At 45.4% G+C, this 17753-nt stretch overlaps 1 protein-coding gene across 1 annotated transcript in view; it reads left to right on the forward strand.

Moving 5' to 3' along the window:
* LOC138525604 (sodium/potassium-transporting ATPase subunit alpha-1-like) overlaps positions 1-17753 on the forward strand; it is a 136380-nt gene that overhangs the window by 30416 nt on the left and 88211 nt on the right. The gene's annotated exons all lie outside the window — the stretch shown is intronic.

The following is a 17753-nucleotide window of genomic DNA, read 5'->3' on the forward strand; positions in this document are numbered from 1 at the left end:
CCTCCATCCATGGCTGTGATCATGTCAAGCACATATCTGTTCTGGAGAGTCATCAGTCGGATGGCTCGTAACTCTTCCTTGATTGCATTGAATCCTTTTATTGTCGTGTTGATGGTCTGTAGTAACTCCCATCTGGTTATCTGCAACCATAGTGTTAGCTCCAACTTGGAATCTTGGCATGAAAATTGTTGTTAACACTGATGAGGTGAGGCTGAATAGCCTGTGTTCAAATGGGATTGCATGAAAGGCTTCTTCTGATTTAGCAGAGAAGTAATTCTCTTTCATCTGAGTTAGCAGTTCCACAGATCTCCTTTTCCTCAGGTGAGCATCAGCTTTCGGGAAACTGTCAATATTCAGGTCACTTTTCGGGATCACCAATGCTGGAACGTGGACGTTCACTATTGTGCATATACCTCCCCATTTTCTTGGCAGTCTGATGTATGCTTTGGATCCACATGCCCAATAATGATCCATAATTACTGCAGTCCCATACACCATTCCTGGGGTGTCAAACTCGTCCACAGTTCTGATTCTCTCCCATTTGTCTAGTGCCATTATTTCTGAAGCAGAATTTTGGGCTTTCTAGTGGTACTATCTGCAAGGGTCCTCCTCTGCCTTTGAAATGTCAGTAGTTTTGCAAGTTTTGGCCATAATGGCTTGCATCCATCTCGCACTATGTTGATGGTAGGCTCCTATTGACCTATGACCATCCATGCTCTGCATATCACTACTCCTTTCTCCCATCTGTCTGGTGAAAGCGTTGTTCCTCAAATCTGCATTTGGCCTCTGTTTTTTCAACTTCGGGCCTCTTCTGAGGTTTGTTCTTGGACATTCAGCTTCTGATTCGCTTCTCTTCTGATTTCTGCTCCTTTAACTCCAGGCTTCTCGTACTTCGTCTTTCCATTGTTTCTTGTCTTTATGTCCTGGACATAATCGTCTTCATTTGGGTTGGTTGCTTCGGTTGCCCATTTTAGGGAAGCATCACTTCCCATGGACTGGTCTCTGGTCTTGTACATTGCTAAATGTGAAAGACAGTGTGCTGTCTGGACATCAATTTCTACAGCTACAAAGATCTTGGACGTCCCCATGCTGTATGGTAGGAGTGCACAAACAAAGCATTCCCCTTCTGAACTTCGTCTTCCAACTTCCTTCATGTGCTGGTACCAGAAGTTGTTTCCCAAATGTTCTGTGCTGTCCAAGTAATCGTTTAATTTGTCGTCGTCTCTGTGCAGGCTTCTCTTGATACTTAAGGTTTTCATGTAGTTTGCTACCATCACATCCCTAACAATGTCCATGTTGCTTTTTCCCTCTGGGAGATTTGCAGGCGCTTCCATCCATGGTGCAGGCCTCTTCATCTGTACCAATGGGGTAGTTGAAAGTCTTGCAATTCTCTCCTTCTCTTCTTGCGTTACCTTTTTCTTGGTGATAAATGTCCGTATCCACTCTCATTGGTCCAGTATATGGCTGTTGTGTATGTGTCCCTTTCGCTGGAAGATATATTTTCTTCAATGCTGTTTATGTGGTTTTATACTTCAGCTCCCCTTGTTTCTTCAGGAATTCAGCTTCTTCCATTTGTCTTTTCACTTCGTCTGTTGTGGAAATTCTCATAGTAGGCAGTGTCTTCTCTAATGCTTTGGATTGTGGTTGTGTAGTCATTGACAATAGGCGTGTTGCGTGTGCATTCAGTGTTTGCATGCGTGTGGTTGTCGGTAACGTTTTTTCATTCACTCTTTGCCGACCCTGTCTCCGGCTTTTCCTTTTGTTTGCTACCACAAGTGTGTGTGTCATTGCTAATCACATCCATTTCAAGTTCATTCATTCCACCATCAGATCTTCTAGGGACTGGAATGACTGTGTAAGGTCTGGGTACTTTCGTGGGTTTCACGCGCACATCATTAGGTGGGTGCACTGGAATTGGAACGCTTTGTGCACCCACAAAAAATGCAATTCTGATCGTTAATGACAGTAAAACAATGATGAATATAATACACAAATACATTATGCCCCTGTAGGTCAGGCGGCAGCATTTACTTCCAGAGAAATATGGACGTCTTTCCTCCTGCGGGTTGTTAATGACTCCAATCAATCATTCCCACTAAGTCAGAGCCTTGTCTGGGATTGCTCAAGGGAAGCTCTTATTTATATATTTTTATGACAAGTTATAATCTGGATGATGAACCCTTGTATAACGCCCTTCTCTTAGAATCCCCCGGACCCCACTGAGCCAAGAAGTAGGTTTGTTTTGCAAATTAAAAAGGTTTATTTGAAAAATTAAACGATAGATATATATCACACTTTTATAATAAATTAATATTTGATATCACACTTAGACATATGACAGTGATCAACAATGGATGATGTTATACTAGCACACTGGTTTAATTACATAGGAGTAGTATAGAGGATAAGGTAGCTGAGAATGCTTTATGGTTTCAAGGAGATACAAAGATGAATAAAAGGCAGTACAGAAATACACTTGATATGATTTCAGCAAAAGATAATATGATCACTTTTTCTCTGACAATTCAATCCCCCCCTATGCAATGTAAGGAGATGGAAGTAACACACACAGTCTTCAGGAATACAATCACAGTACAATACGAATTCAGTTCCCCCCAGCAAGCTTATAGCACCAGGGATGATTTTGAAACACAGGCGAAAGACTTTCAGGTGATTTGCAAGGGAGTGAAATATGCTAAAATTGATTTTAATTCCCTCTAGAGGTTCAGGGTGAGTGAGAGATACTTTAAATCAGTTCAGGTCCACACTAACAATAATTAATGAGGGATTATCAGGTTGAAAACGGATTTCAGTAATGGAAGCAAAGGACAGATCTTTCTACACGTGGTTGAAATGAAGCTAAATGTCAAATCGCTGCAGTGTGTTGAGCACAATTACGGAGGTGCTATAAGGAGTAGCAAGTCGGTTCAGAGCTTGTTGGAAAGCTGCCTTACAATAAAGGTTAAATTTCATTCCTAGGATGCACAGTTCCAAAGATGCAGACGATTTTGTAAAGGTAGTTTTTCAGAAATGAAATTACAGTTTTGGAATGACAGATGCGCTTTCAAAGGTTTGAATCAACAGGAGGAACACATGATTTCTTATGCTGCAGTTCTAAACAGGTTCAAATGTTTTGAATCAGATTATTTTAAGCTAAGAGATGGGTTCTGCACAGTTCTAACTGGGTACTCACACTATAAATTTGAAAGGAATGGCCTCGTCACAGATCTGGTCAACAAGTTTAGCTGCGGTTCTCTCTGCTCGGCGGGTCAATCAGGCATCGGTTCTGTTCACAGCGGTCTGGTCTGGGTCTCTGGTTCTGCTGGTCTGGATCAAGTGGATTCTGGATACCACACTGCTTTCTGGGTACTGGTTCTGTTCTGGATACACAGGACTCTTAGCAAGCAGCAAACCGCACAGCCTGGCGGTTGAATAGTTTGCAAAAGATTTTGAGGCTTGCTGAAGAGTTCAGCTCTTTGGAGTTTTTGTTCTGGAGTTAGTCTGGATCTCTGGAGTTCTGGATTCTGGAGTTCTCCGTCAGCGTGCTGCGCAGGAATTCAGTTGAAGGTTGGAAAATGAATGTCCCTGTCCGGCTTCCAGTGGCTCTTTTTATGTCTTTTGAAAATGGGTGTGGATGCTAACTTTGTATGCCCAACCCACTCATGATTTGATAGGTCAAGGATTTCTCTTTGACCTGATTTGAGAAGAGAGCAGTGAGTCATCCTATGTCATCAGGTGTCATGTTTGTGGCTCCAAAGAAAGAACACTCCCCTTTGCTTTTACCTTAGAAAATCATTTTCATAACTAAACCTATTTCCCAAATACAGAAGTGGTTGACATTACATGTACATATCATATATTACTTCGGGTAGGTCTCTGTTCCAACTCTGATGTTTCTAAGAGCGAGGGTTCAAAAATGGCAACTTATTTTCGTTTTTAGCTGGTTTACCAATATTGGATTTTTACCAAATATTACACAGATGTACACCGCCTTTCTACACATATTCCAGTAAATTATCATTTTTCTAGCATGAACCCCGTGTCTGCAATCTCCATAATTCATGGGGTTTTGCCTCAAAACATGGTACAGAGTCCTAACACCTCTTAAAATATGCACAGAAAAATCACAAGAATAATGATATTAATTATATAATTTTGACAAGTCCGTACTATGAACTATCCATCTTTTTAAAATTATGCGCTGGCCCAGAGGGGTGTGGTTTCCCAATGCACATGGTGGAATTTCTGGTTTGTCCACTTCCTCCAACTCAAGTTGCTCACAGAGGCACTGCTCCTCCCCGTTTCTATCAAGAGGAAGCCATTTACAACCCCCCCCTAATTTAACTTTTGCCTGAGCCAAGGAAGGCTCATTGTTCCGTTTCCCTCCAGTCCTAGGTGCTCCTCCCCTGATTCAATCAGGGAGGTGTCATCTCCTTTTGGTCGGGGCAGCAGAATGCAGCCAGGCCTGGGAAGAGTGGCTGAGCAAGTTTCAACTCCTGTCGGGGGTAGTTGCCGGGCAGAATTCACTCTCTTCAAGCCAGGCTTCAGCCAAATGTCACTTTTGTTCCCAGTTTTTCTTCATTTTAAACAAACTTACAATTTTTACACATGCAGCTAGAATGCTGATTCTAAGTTCAAAACTATGACATTTAACAATTGCAAACTATGTGATACTCAACAGTAGGTCACTCATTTATTTTAAACATTTAGATTTTAGTGGCTTTCATTCCAATTTAACTTAAGCTGCTGACATCCACAGCTCAGCCAGTTTCATTATGAACATTGTTTAGGGCTCTTCATCTTTCCAGATTTTGTATGCACACAAGACTACGTTCTGACAAATGTCTGCTGTTGTTCATTGAGATTTTTTAATATCTTGCAATGTTTAAAATAGGCATTTTTAGCTTGCATTTCAGAGAAACAAAGGTGATTTCAAAGCGCTTTTTGAGCTAACAGGCACTGCTGTTTTTACTTTGGCACACATTCCACTCATGGCACTCCTGGCCCATCATGCTCGCACTGGTGAGTGGTAGGTCAGGCGACCATTTTGGTGTGCGCAAAAACTGCGCGGTTTTCCTGGATCCTGGCGCAAATGTGGGCTTTTCCGCCATCTTGGATTTCCTAAGCCCACAGCACCAAATGTTGCAGCATAATAGTCCAAACGTGGGTCAGGTCACCCAACAGGGAGGACAAGGTTGCTGCTCTGGATTCCCATCTCGATCATTTGCCAAATGTTAACTTTTACTACACTCCTTTTAAACAATATCTTCTTTCGGATTCAGTGTTAAGAGTTACAGGTGTTCCACAATTGTCCCCCCTCTTGTGAACGGTGAAATGTCTCTTATCTCGGGATACAGTTCCTTTACTAAACTATTGGAAAAATCAAGATCAAGCAACAATTCAGAAAGTCTTTTTACTGTGCATGTTCGAAATATATCAGCTCCCAGTCTACTCCTTTAATCTCTTTCATTCCAGATGACATGCTGTATCCTAGTCAGTATAACAAAATTGACAGAAGAAAGTTTTGTCTCCTTTTTCTTGCTTTGGACTTATTCCTTCGATTTGTCCCTCGGCGGAAAGTTTAAAATCTTCTCAAACAGTTCTGCTGATGGTTAGAAAGTTCCAGTTGCATCACAATGCCATGTAAGAGCATGCCCATCTGTGTGGAATTAGCTGGATCTCTGAATGTGAGGATGTCAACATCGATTGGTCTCCCAACAAGCTCTGGAAAGTCTGTGATTAGCAGGAAGAACACATTACTGGCCAACCTACTGTCTTCGGGTAACGGGGACATTTGTCCAGTTTTGCTGACATTCAGGACTGTATGCTTTCACTTCAATGTAAACAATGTCTGCACGTTGCATGGAGTGCAACTAAGATCGCAATGTTATTTAGGAATGTGCTCAGACGTTCTGTATTCACTGGATCTCGAAGAAACGTGAGTGTGTCTGTCGTTCTTCCGACAAGATTTGGACAATCTTCGATTATGCGAAAGAACAATACGTAGACGAGCTCATTTACTTCTCTCTTTGCTTGGGACATTTGGTTTCTCCTCACTGTGTTTAGGAAGTAAGAGGAATTGTTCGGCAGTTACAGTAAGCAATCTTCTTATTGTCTCTTCGTTTTCAGGATCTTGATGAAAGTCAGTGACACTGGTGAGCCTCCCCGCCAATGACTGGTACGACTTTACCACTAGATTGAAGTATGTCACCACATATTTGGTGATGTCGCTACCGTGGGACACCATAAGTGATTCTGAATAAAGTCTGTGTGGAAGGAAACTGGATACTGTATTTTCTTCCAATTTATGTGTCCTCAATCAAAATATGGCATATCCTTTTCTTAACATAACAAGGCTTCACTGTGCCTCAGTTAAAAATCAACAGACTATGTTGTGGCTTATATGTGCAATTTTCTTCTTCACCCTGCAACTAGGATGCACAGAGTGCCCAGGTCATCTGTTCCTATCCTCTTTTTTTGCTCGGAGGACTGTCCAAAGTGAAACCACAACTATCTCACAAAAGTTCCTTTGTCTTTACTTTGCTGCTGCTCATGCGTCCTTTTTCCTCGTCGTGGATCTCGTCTGCACGTGCTGTGGTTCTTCCCCGTGTCTCGTAGTCTCCTCGTGCTGGGGTGCAGGCAGGGGGCCTTCTCCGATGTAGGGTTTGATATCGCCCAGAAAAATCCAAGCTCTCCTGCCTTGTAGTTTCACTGCGGAAGGAGTGCAGTCTTCCACTGTAAAGGGACCGTTCAATCTTGGCTCGTCCCACCTTTTCCTCGTATGGTTCTTTACAAGGATGGTATCTCCAGGGAAAACGGATGGTACACAAAGTCCTTGAGCTATGCCTGTAGTAGTATCTCCTTCTGTGTTCCGTGTGGCCCTGCACCCTTTTCGTCGTAGCTGCAGCTGGTCTGAAATTACAGTAAGGCAAGATGTCGTGCAATTCAGGTAATTTTGCATTTCGGACCCTAAGATTTCTCCTGTTGACTGGGCATCACATCTAGCTCTATCTCAGAGTGTTAGGGGAGTGCGCATTCTTCTTCCTGTGGCTATCTCGTGTGGCGTAAGAAAATGGTCAGAACTAGGTTGGTTCTTGAGTGCATACAGTGCCAAAGGAAGGCAGTGCAACCACCCCTTCCTTAGAGTAAGCTTCAACTTGGCTATCCTTTCCTTTAATAAGCCGCTGAGCTTCTCATAGATTCCGTTACCTTGCGGATGATACACCGACGAGAACTTGTGCTTTATACCAAGCAGCAAGCTAATCTGTTCAAAAATCTCGTTTACAAAGTAAGCTCCATTATCTGATCTCATGACTTCACACACCCCCACCTGGGGAATACCTCTCTTACAAAAAATGTGGCCGCACAGGTAGAGTCTGGGTGTGTACATGGACCTGCTTCTATCCATCTAGAGAATGGACACACCAGAACAATTTGGTATCTGTACCCATTACATACTTGAATCATGTCGGCGTAATCGATATGCAAGTGCTAAAAAGGCCCATTTGGCCTTGGGATGCCTCCTCTCATTACTTTTAATGTGGGCCCAGCTGTGAATTGTTGGCAGAGTATACAGTTCACTATAAAAAATGCAACGTGCTCGGTTAAGTTCGGTATGAACCGGTCTTCTGCGAGTGTTGCTGCTAGATTCTCTTTTGTCATGTGTACCGAATAATGTAGTTGTTCCAGCGCTAATTTTAACAGGGCAACAGGCATTACTGGTTTACCAGTGCTGTCTTGTCGCCACAAACTGTCAGAGGAGTTTAAAAAAACACCCTCATTGTTTCCAAAGATTTTTCTCTTCCTGTGGTGCCTCCCCTTGGAGTTCCATCAGCTGTGTTTGTCCTAGATTGTTATAGCATTCAGGTGTAGTTCGTGTAACCATCATTGTCTCATTCGTATGGGTGACTTCCACTTCCATGATAGTCTCACTTTTGTATGCCACACGTTTGGTTTCCGTGTCTGCTGCTTGATTTCCGTGTGAGATAAAATCTGTTCCTTTCATGTGGGCGGCCCATTTCAAAACTGCTATGCCCACTGGCAGCTGTATTGCCTTGATCAACCTGTCCCATAAGGCTGCGTGCTGCACTGGCGTGCCGTCTGCTCGGAGGTAGCCCCTCCTTTTCCGGCGCGCTAAGCCTGCGTGAACTGTCGACGTTACACCGTTACTTGGTCTGTGTGATTCTCAATGGCGAGTATCCACGCCAATAATTCTGCAGCCTGTGCTGAGTAATGAGATGGTATTTGCGCACTAATAAGTAAGTACTCAAAAACTCTCCATTTGCGGTGTTTCATTACAGCAACGCCTGTATATCTTTGCCCATCGTTTTGACTGATTCTCGAAGACCCATCAATAAAGACACTTTCTCCTTCTGCCAAAGCATTTTCTTTCACCCAGGGAATTTCATCATAGAATTCTTTATAGTTCGCACAGTCATGTATTTGCTCTCCTTCAGTGACTGGCCCTGCTATAAAATAGCTCGGTTCACTATTTTACATCAGACTATTTTAATCGTTGGATTCGATATTACTTCATAAGCTGAAGCTCTCTGAGATGTCAATGTGCCCTTCGGTTTCTCTAGAATAGCAAATAGTGAGTGCTCAACGTACGTCGTCATTGAGCATCCCATTACAATGGTAGTAGGTTTATCAATGGCGAACGCTGCGGCAGCCAAACTTTGTTCGCACGGGAAATGGCCTCTCATTACTGGGTCCTAATTTCCACTATAATAAGCCAGCGGCTTGTACCCCGATATGGTTCTCTGTGTGAGCACTGCCGTCATAACGCTGCCATTCGTTTGTGAAAACAGGTAAAATTCCTCTGCATAATTGGGAATCCCTGAAACTGGTGCTGTGCAAATAGCTTTTTTGAGTTCAGCAAATCCTTCCTCAATTTTTTCTTTCGTCACTTGGACCTTTTTTAGGGCCTGAAGTAAAGGCTTGGTGTAAGAGCTATGGTCGAAGACCCATTCCCTGACATAGTTGCACAGGCCTAAAATGCTCTGCATCTGTTTTATCGTGTGTGGCTTAGCCGTGTTCAGTATGGCTTCAGCCCTTTCTGGGGTCTCTTTTTCCCTCATGCAAGATCAGCTGGCCTATGTACAGCACTTCTTGTTGACAATATTGTAGCTTTTCTTTGTCAATCGTATATCCTTTCTCAGCCAGTATAGTCAATAACTGAACAGAATCGTGCCTGCATTGCTCCTGTCGCTTCTCAATGCAATATTGCTTAGGTCAATCTGCAGGACTCTGTTAAATATAGGACTCGCAGTACCCCTGGGGTAGCCATGTGCTGCTTTTCAGACGCATATGTCTGAATGTGAATGACGTCAGATCTTGTGAGTCACGGTGCAACGGAATTGCGAAAAATGCATTTTTCAAGTCAATCACCATGAAATATTTTGCCTCAACGGGTATATTACATAAAATTGTAGCCGGGTTCGGGACTAAAGGGAACTCTGCCTCAACAATATCATTTATTGGGCGTAAATCCTGAATTGGCCTCCAAGACCCTCCCTTTGATTTCATGATCAGATGAACCGCAGTATTGCATGACGATTGTGATGTCACTAAGTGTAACGCTCACCTGACTCCCACGGAGGCGCTGGCCTGGTTCGCGCTGCTGTGACCTCTTCAAAGGTGATGCGCAGGGTTCGGAAGACGGACTGGACCGGGCCCCCAAATCTGGCTTGTCTGGCTCGCAGAAGTATCCTTCTGTAGGCGAAAATAGGGGATTAACTGACGGCGGGGTAATGCAATCAGCCTCCCACTTTCCCCTCTCACCCTCCTCGAAACCCTTCTGTGATTCCTCATAGCATCTCACCTTAGGGTTTGGAAGGACGAGCTTTCCATCCTGCTTCTGCTGCAGGGGCGCGTTGGTATCCAGTTACTTCCCTGGATTTTCGGATTGGTGAGAACCAAACTTGCTTGGCTTCCAGGTAAGTTTTTTGATAAGAGGTTCCCCTTGTGTCCATGCATTAATGTACTAATGCTAGTGTCTTTTTCCCCATAGGGGCCGGGGTACGGAATGCCGGGGAACAGGCACCGACCCGAGATGAGCGGTGAAATCCTTGTAGAAATCAGGTAAGTCTTTAATGAGCGTTTTTTGGTAATGTCTTTTCATTCGCTCATTAACTCTGATGTCTCTTTTTCCCCTCTGGGGCCGGGGGCCGGAAATGCCATGATGCGGCGTGGACCCGAAATGAAGAGGGAATGAATCAACAGGTAAGTCTTAACATGGAGAATTAGCTTTCCGTATTCCCTTCTCTCTCTCACCTTTTGTTCTGGTCTTTTTCTCCCTAGGCGCTGGGGCGTGACTGCGAATCCGGATGATCGCTGCTGAACATGGAGGCCCCCTGTAAAGGTGAGTGAATGCGGCGCTGCAGTGATCGATGCGATGAGCTTTTAAATAAAAGTCTTCCTTTTCAGCATTGTCGGCGAGATGTCTCCGGGAGGCGGATTTAGCAGGTAAGGACCTTTCCTTCTTCTGTTCTCTTCTTCTCTTCCTTTGCAGGTGATCCAGGATGCTGGCAGGCGTGGCAGAAGTCAGGATGCAGGAGCAGACACGGTGAGCGTCCAGCTGCTAGATGCAGAACAACGCGAAGCACGTGTGGCTGTTCGGGTGGGGTTTAAATAGCCTTGGAAGAAGTTCCAGGTATGTATCCTTCCTCCAATCAGGTATGTATCCTTCCCCGACCACGCCCGGATGGTAAATTAGTCCCACAGGTAAAGTAGTTCCTTTCAGGCCTCAAGGAGGCCGGGATCCTGCAGCATGGTCTGCATCAGGTAAGTGCACCCAAGCACTTTCACAATGAGCCTGGCGCCTATGGCGCCAGGACTGATGTCTTTTATGAGCCTGGCGCCATAGGCGCCAGGACACTGTCCAAAGGGCCCCTATATGGGGTTACTGGGTCCTTCCTTGGGGACTGGATGTCCGCTTTCGGGGACGCAGGGCTTGAACCGGCTCTCCGGGAGTGGGCATCATGACAGCACTCCCCCCCAAGGTTGTTCCCTCCGGGGGTTTTGGTTTGTCTGGGAAGAGTCGGTGGAATTTCCTGACTAATCGAGGTGCATGCACATGGTCGCTGGGTTCCCATGACCTCTCCTGAGGTCCGTACCCCTTCCAATCAATTAGGTAGAACAGTTTTGACCTAAACATTTTTGAGTCTAAAATGTTCTTCACTTCGAATTCAGGCTCCCCATCTATTAGAATAGGTTCTGGAGGTTTGAGTAGTCGGGTTCAGGGTACCACTGGTTTCAGAAGTGACACATGAAAAACAGGGTGAATTTGCATACTAGCTGGTAAATCAAGTTTAACAGCCACTGGGTTAATTATTGCCGTAATAGAATAAGGTCCCAGATATTTTGGGTTAAAAGTTCGAGGATCTTTGAGTGGTAAATGTCTGGTAGCTAACCACACTTGATCCCCAATCTGATATGGAGGTGCTTCACCCCGATGTAGATCAGCATTCTCCTTGTATTTTCTCTTGGCTTGTTGTAAATGCGTAGTTGCCTCTTTGAAGGCTTGGGTAATTGTAGAATGCAGATGTTCTACTGCAGGCATTCCGAGGTTCTGAGGTTCGAGGGTGATGCCCAAAGAAAGTATAAAAAGGACTGTGTCCAGTTCCAGAGTGTACCGAATTATTATATGCGTATTCGGCTATCCAAAGAATGTCTTTCCAGTTGCTTTCAGATTGCTGTAACATACACCGTAAGTATTGCTCAAGGGTCTGATTTGTCCTCTCGGTCTGACCATCGGTCTGAGGGTGGTGACTGGTCGATAATCTTACGTCGATCTGCGCCATTTGACAACATTTGCGCCAGAAGTGGGAAATGAATTGGCTTCCCTCGGTCAGAGATTAGTATAGATGGGAATCCATGTAGCCGAACAATATTTTCGAGGAATTCTTTGGCTAGGACAGAAGCTGAAGGTAAACCTTTCAAAGGAATAAAGTGGGCCATTTTGGAAAACAAATCCACAATTACCAGAATAGTTTTGTACCCCGAACAAGGAGGCAGGTCCGTAATAAATCCATTGATAGGGTGTGCCAGGGTGCTGGCGGTATGTCTAGAGGTTGAAGGAGACCGGCTGGTCTTTTCTTTTGACTTTTATTTTGTGCGCAAACACCACAGAACATCACAAAAGATTTAACATCTTTTCGCCAAGAGGGCCACCAAAATTGTCGTTTCACCTTTTCCTCTGTCTTGGCAATACCGGGGTGTCCCTCTATTAATGCATCATGATAACCGGAAATAACTAGTTTGTGTAATTCCTTATGTGGCAGGAATAAGCGTCCTTGGAAATAAGGTAAACCATTATCTATGGTAAAGTCTGATCCCTTTTGTATCCAATCCTGTAAGGTTGTAGGGTCCAGGAGTTGTTTCACTCTGGCTTGAATGTCTTCAAGCGTCTGTAACGAAGTCATGCCTAGAATCCTCTGTTCGGGAATTATTGGTACAGGTTCTGAGTTTGTATCAGATTCTCCCATTCCAATTTGGGATAAGGCGTCTGCTTTGCCATTCTTGCAGCCAGGTCGATAGGTAATCACGAAATCAAATTCAGCGAAAAACAAAGCCCATCGGAGCTGCCGTGATGACTGAGCCTTGGCGGTTTTCAAATACTGTAAATTCCGGTGATCAGTGATCACTGTGATGGTATGTCGAGCGCCAAGCAGATAATGCCGCCAGGCTTTAAAAGCAGACTTAATGGCTAACAGTTCTTTGTCCGTGATTGCATAATTAACCTCGGGTGCCGAGAATTTTCTGGACCAAAATGCTACGGGATGCAGTTGGTTGGTTTCGGGATCTCTTTGGGACAGGACAGCTCCCATGGCTAGGCTGGATGCGTCAGTCTCGACGACATAAGGGAGATCTGGACGCGGGTGTTTCAATATAGGTGCGGAGGTAAACTTAGCTTTTAAATCCTGAAAGGCCTGCTCGGCTTCTTTAGACCATTCAAAACGTTTATTTTTCCTCAAGAGTGCAGTAATGGGTTGTACCACGCGTGAAAATTCCGGGATAAACCTGCGATAGAAATTGGCAAAGCCGAGCATGCTTTGAACCCCTTTTACAGAGCTAGGTGATGGCCATTTGAGGATGGCATCCACTTTTCTTGAGTCCATTCGGACTCCTTTGGGTGTCAGGATGAAACCTAGAAACTCGACTTCTGTGGTATGGAAAACACATTTCTCCAATTTAGCAAATAGTTTGTGTTGGCGCAGTTTTTCAAGTACTGCCCTGACGTGTTTTCTGTGATCAGATTCCGAAGAGGAGTACACCAGAATGTCATCGATATATTCGACAACACAAACATCGATGAGTTCCCGAAGGACATCATTCATGAAGTATTGGAAGGCAGCCGGCGCATTACACAATCCGAAAGGCATCACCTGGTACTCGAATAATCCGTATTTAGTACGGAAGGCAGTTTTCCATTCGTCGCCTTCTTTAACTCGTACCAGATGACAAGCCCCCCGGAGATCTAACTTGGTGTATATGCAAGCGTCCTTCACCTGGTCAAGGAGTTCAGGGATCAGAGGCAGAGGATAACGGTTTTTAACCGTTATCTGGTTCAATGTGCGGTAATCGATACAAGTTCTAAGGTCGCCTTCTTTTTTGGGCACGAAGAACAAAGCCGAGGATGCCGGGGACTTTGACGGGCGAATAAAACCATTAGCTAGGTATTGATCCAAATATTGTCTCAAATGCAGATTCTCAGGTTCGGTAAGGGCATAAATCCTGCTACAAGGGGGTTGTGCACCGGGCACCAGATCGATTTGGCAATCGTACGACCTGTGAGGAGGTAACGTGTTGGCCTGTTCCTTTTGGAAGTCGTCCTGAAAGTCTTGGTATTCCGGAGGTAGTTGCATGGAGGCAGAGGTTACAGATGCTAGATTAATCTTCAGGTTTTCTGGGTAGCAGGTTTGTGTACAATCCGGGAAGGTTATTCTCTTAGCTCGCCAATCAATTTGAGGATTATGTGTCTCTAACCAAGGGATTCCAAGAATAACCTGAAACTGTGGAGCCTTGATTACATCAAACACAACACCCTCCCGATGGCCGTCGGGACCAATAAGAGTCACCGCAGTAGTGGAATGTGTTACCGGTCCAGAGGCAATTTCAGTTCCATCGACTGTGGTGATGACATCTTTGCTGGTTTTAGGACGGAGAGGGAGGTTAATCTTAGAGACCAATTCACGATCCACATAGTTTCCAATAGCCCCACTATCGATGTATGCCTTTATTGCATGCAACCGCTTAGGGTGTTCTGGATCTACGAGAACCATTGGCACAATGAAATGCGAGGTCTGAGAGTTAGTTTTCAAGCTCGGCAAGCGGACCCCTACACTTTTCGGGCGGAGTCGTTTCCCGAAACAGAGTCTTCATGGTTTTTATCAGCGGCTCCTACCGCCTTTCGGGGCGGTTTTGCCGGGCAATCTCGTAGGAAGTGTCCAGAATTCCCACAATAAAGACATAATTTTAACTGCTGCCTCCTTTTACGTTCCTTTTGAGTTAAGGGTCCTTTAACCCCTCCAATTTGCATAGGCTCAGAGACATCAACTCTTTTGGGATTAGCATGGGTCTTGACCAACACCCGGGTCTCGAACCTGGACCGATCTGCTTTTCTGTTTTGAAGCCTGTGATCCAATTGGACCACTAAGTCTATATACTCTGTGCATTCTTGGGGCGGATTTACAACTTGGGCCAAGACATCTTTAAGTTCTCCGCGTAGGCCTTGATAAAACAACGTGACTCTTTTATCCTCTGGCCATCCCGTTTCCACAATTAGTCTATTAAAGGTTGCAATATAGGCTAGGAGGTCCTGATTGCCCTGTCGCAGGGATAGAAGTTCGTCATCCAGAGCCTGCCCCTGAGAGTGTTGAGCAAATAACCTTTCCATGCTTGCTTGAAACCTTTGAAAATCACAGAGAATCGGGTCATCTTGAGTAACCAGTGGAACTGACCAATCGGGAGCGCAGCCGCTAAGATATGACAATACAAAGGCTACCTTGGTCTGATCATTAGGGAAGGCCCCAGGTCTGCATAGGAAGTGCAAACGACACTGATTCATGAATACGCCGAATCGTTTGGGGTCCCCAGCAAAGCGTTCGGGTGGGGCCAGCGGCATGTTTCCAGGTAGATTAATCTGCACAGGGTTACTGGAAACCACAGGAGCAGGGTTCCCTCCGGAACCGGGTAGAGGAGTTTGCCCAGCTTGACCTTGCAAAAGCTGTCTGGCCAGGTCATCAGTTCTTTCCTTTGATATTAATTCCCTCCTGAGGGCATTAGTCTCTTGACGAGCGGCATGTACTTCGGCCCGTAATTCCCCCAGTAATTGGGCCAACTGATCAGTCTCAGAACTTTCCATAGCGCCTGGGTGGGAATTTGTAGGAAGGCTTCGCGTTCTGTAACGCTCACCTGACTCCCACGGAGGCGCTGGCCTGGTTCGCGCTGCTGTGACCTCTTCAAAGGTGATGCGCAGGGTTCAAAAGACGGACTGGACCAGGCCCCCAAATCTGGCTTGTCTAGCTCGCAGAAGTATCCTTCTGTAGGCGAAAATAGGGGATTAACTGTCTGCGGGGTAATGCAATCAGCCTCCCACTTTCCCCTCTCACCCTCCTCGAAACCCTTCTGTGATTCCTCATAGCGTCTCACCTTAGGGTCTGGAAGGACGAGCTCTCCATCCTGCTTCTGATGTAGGGGCGCGTTGGTATCCAGTTACTTCACTGGATTTTTGGATTGGTGAGAACCAAACTTGCTTGGCTTCCAGGTAAGTTTTTTGATAAGAGGTTCCCCTTGTGTCCATGCATTAATGTACTAATGCTAGTGTCTTTTTCCCCATAGGGGCCGGGGTACGGAATGCCGGGGAACAGGCACCGACCCGAGATGAGAGGTGAAATCCTTGTAGAAATCACGTAAGTCTTTAATGAGCGTTTTTTGGTAATGTCTTTTCATTCGCTCATTAACGCTGATGTCTCTTTTTCCCCTTAGGGGCCGGGGTCCGGAAATGCCAGGATGCGGCGCGGACCCGAAATGAAGAGGGAATGAATCAACAGGTAAGTCTTAACATGGAGAATTAGCTTTCCTTATTCCCTTCTCTCTCTCACCTTTTGTTCTGGTCTTTTTCTCCCTAGGCGCTGGGGCGTGACTGCGAATCCGGATGATCGCTGCTGAACATGGAGGCGCCCTGTAAAGGTGAGTGGAATGCGGCGCTGCAGCGATCTACGCGATGAGCTTTTAAATAAGTCTTCCTTTTCAGCATTGTCGGCGAGATGTCTCCGGGAGGCAGATTTAGCAGGTAAGGACCTTTCCTTCTTCTGTTCTCTTCTTCTCTTCCTTTGCAGGTGATCCAGGATGCTGGCAGGCGTGGCAGAAGTGAAGATGCAGGAGCAGACACGGTGAGCGTCCAGCTGCTAGATGCAGAACAACGCGAAGCACGTGTGGCTGTTCGGGTGGGGTTTAAATAGCCTTGGAAGAAGTTCCAGGTATGTATCCTTCCTCCAATCGGGTATGTATCCTTCCCCGACCACGCCCGGATGGTAAATTAGTCCCACAGGTAAAGTAGTTCCTTTCAGGCCTCAAGGAGGCCGGGATCCTGCAGCATGGTCTGCATCAGGTAAGTGCACCCAAGCACTTCCATAATGAGCCTGGCGCCTATGGCGCCAGGACTGATGTCTTTTATGAGCCTGGCGCCATAGGCGCCAAGACACTGTCCAAAGGGCCCCTATATGGGGTTGCTGGGTCCTTCCTTGAGGACTGGATGTCCGCTTTCGGGGACGCAGGGCTTGAACCGGCTCCCCGGGAGTGGGCATCATGACACTAAGATGCCTTGCTCCATCATAGCCGAAACTGGCTTAAAAATCCCTTCATCTGCCTCTCTGGACATGGGATATTATCAAGCTTTTGGTAGAATTGCTCCTGGTTTCAGTTTAATTTTTACTTCTCCAACCCCTTTCAATAGGCCTAAGTCATAGGGTCCTGTGGTCCACACTGGATGGTTTCGTGCCAACATCATTCTTTGAGGCACTTCTCTTTTGATCATTCTCACCCAAAAGGTGAGACTCACCTCCACTATGGTCTCTTCCATATCTGCTTGCTCTTCAAACAGATCGTCATCAGTGACGTCAGTCAATCGTTATCCTTCTTCAATGGCGATTACTGTGCACCATTGTCGGCCTTCATCATCATAACCATCAATCAAGGCCACTCTCCCTTTCACTGCAGCCATGTGTATCATCAAGGGAAATACTTGTCCCTTTTCCTCGTGCATCGGTATTCTTGGTCTGAATAGGAACTCATCATGGGTTCTCATGATTTTGTCTGCAAGGCCTGGTAGCCCTGCCATTAGCACACGCATTCCATACGCAAATATTTCAGGCTCTAATGGTACAGCCTTCATAGCTGTGTGTTCTGCGTATGTTCTAATCATTTCGCATACGTTTGAAAATTGCATTCCTGGAGTTGAACATTTTATGCCCTCCTCAGTGAATGAGATTGTCATGTTTAACTTTGTCATTAAATGTCGACCCAAAATGTTTACTGGGGTCTGTCGTGAATATAATAAAGGCACATTCATTTCATATTCTCCTAGAGACTGGAAGAGCGCTTGTGAAGGGAAAACGACTTGTAGCTCCTGTGAAACTGAGTATTTATGGCATCGCCAGACAAGGAAAACTTGCCATCACGTATGCACGAGCGTGTTGCACCCATGTCAACTAAGAAGGAATATTCTCTATACCCTATATAACGACAGA

Source organism: Ambystoma mexicanum, chromosome 7p (assembly GCF_040938575.1).
Source record: "Ambystoma mexicanum isolate Mex_15411 chromosome 7p, UKY_AmexF1_1, whole genome shotgun sequence".
NCBI classification, from domain to species: Eukaryota; Metazoa; Chordata; class Amphibia; order Caudata; family Ambystomatidae; genus Ambystoma; species Ambystoma mexicanum.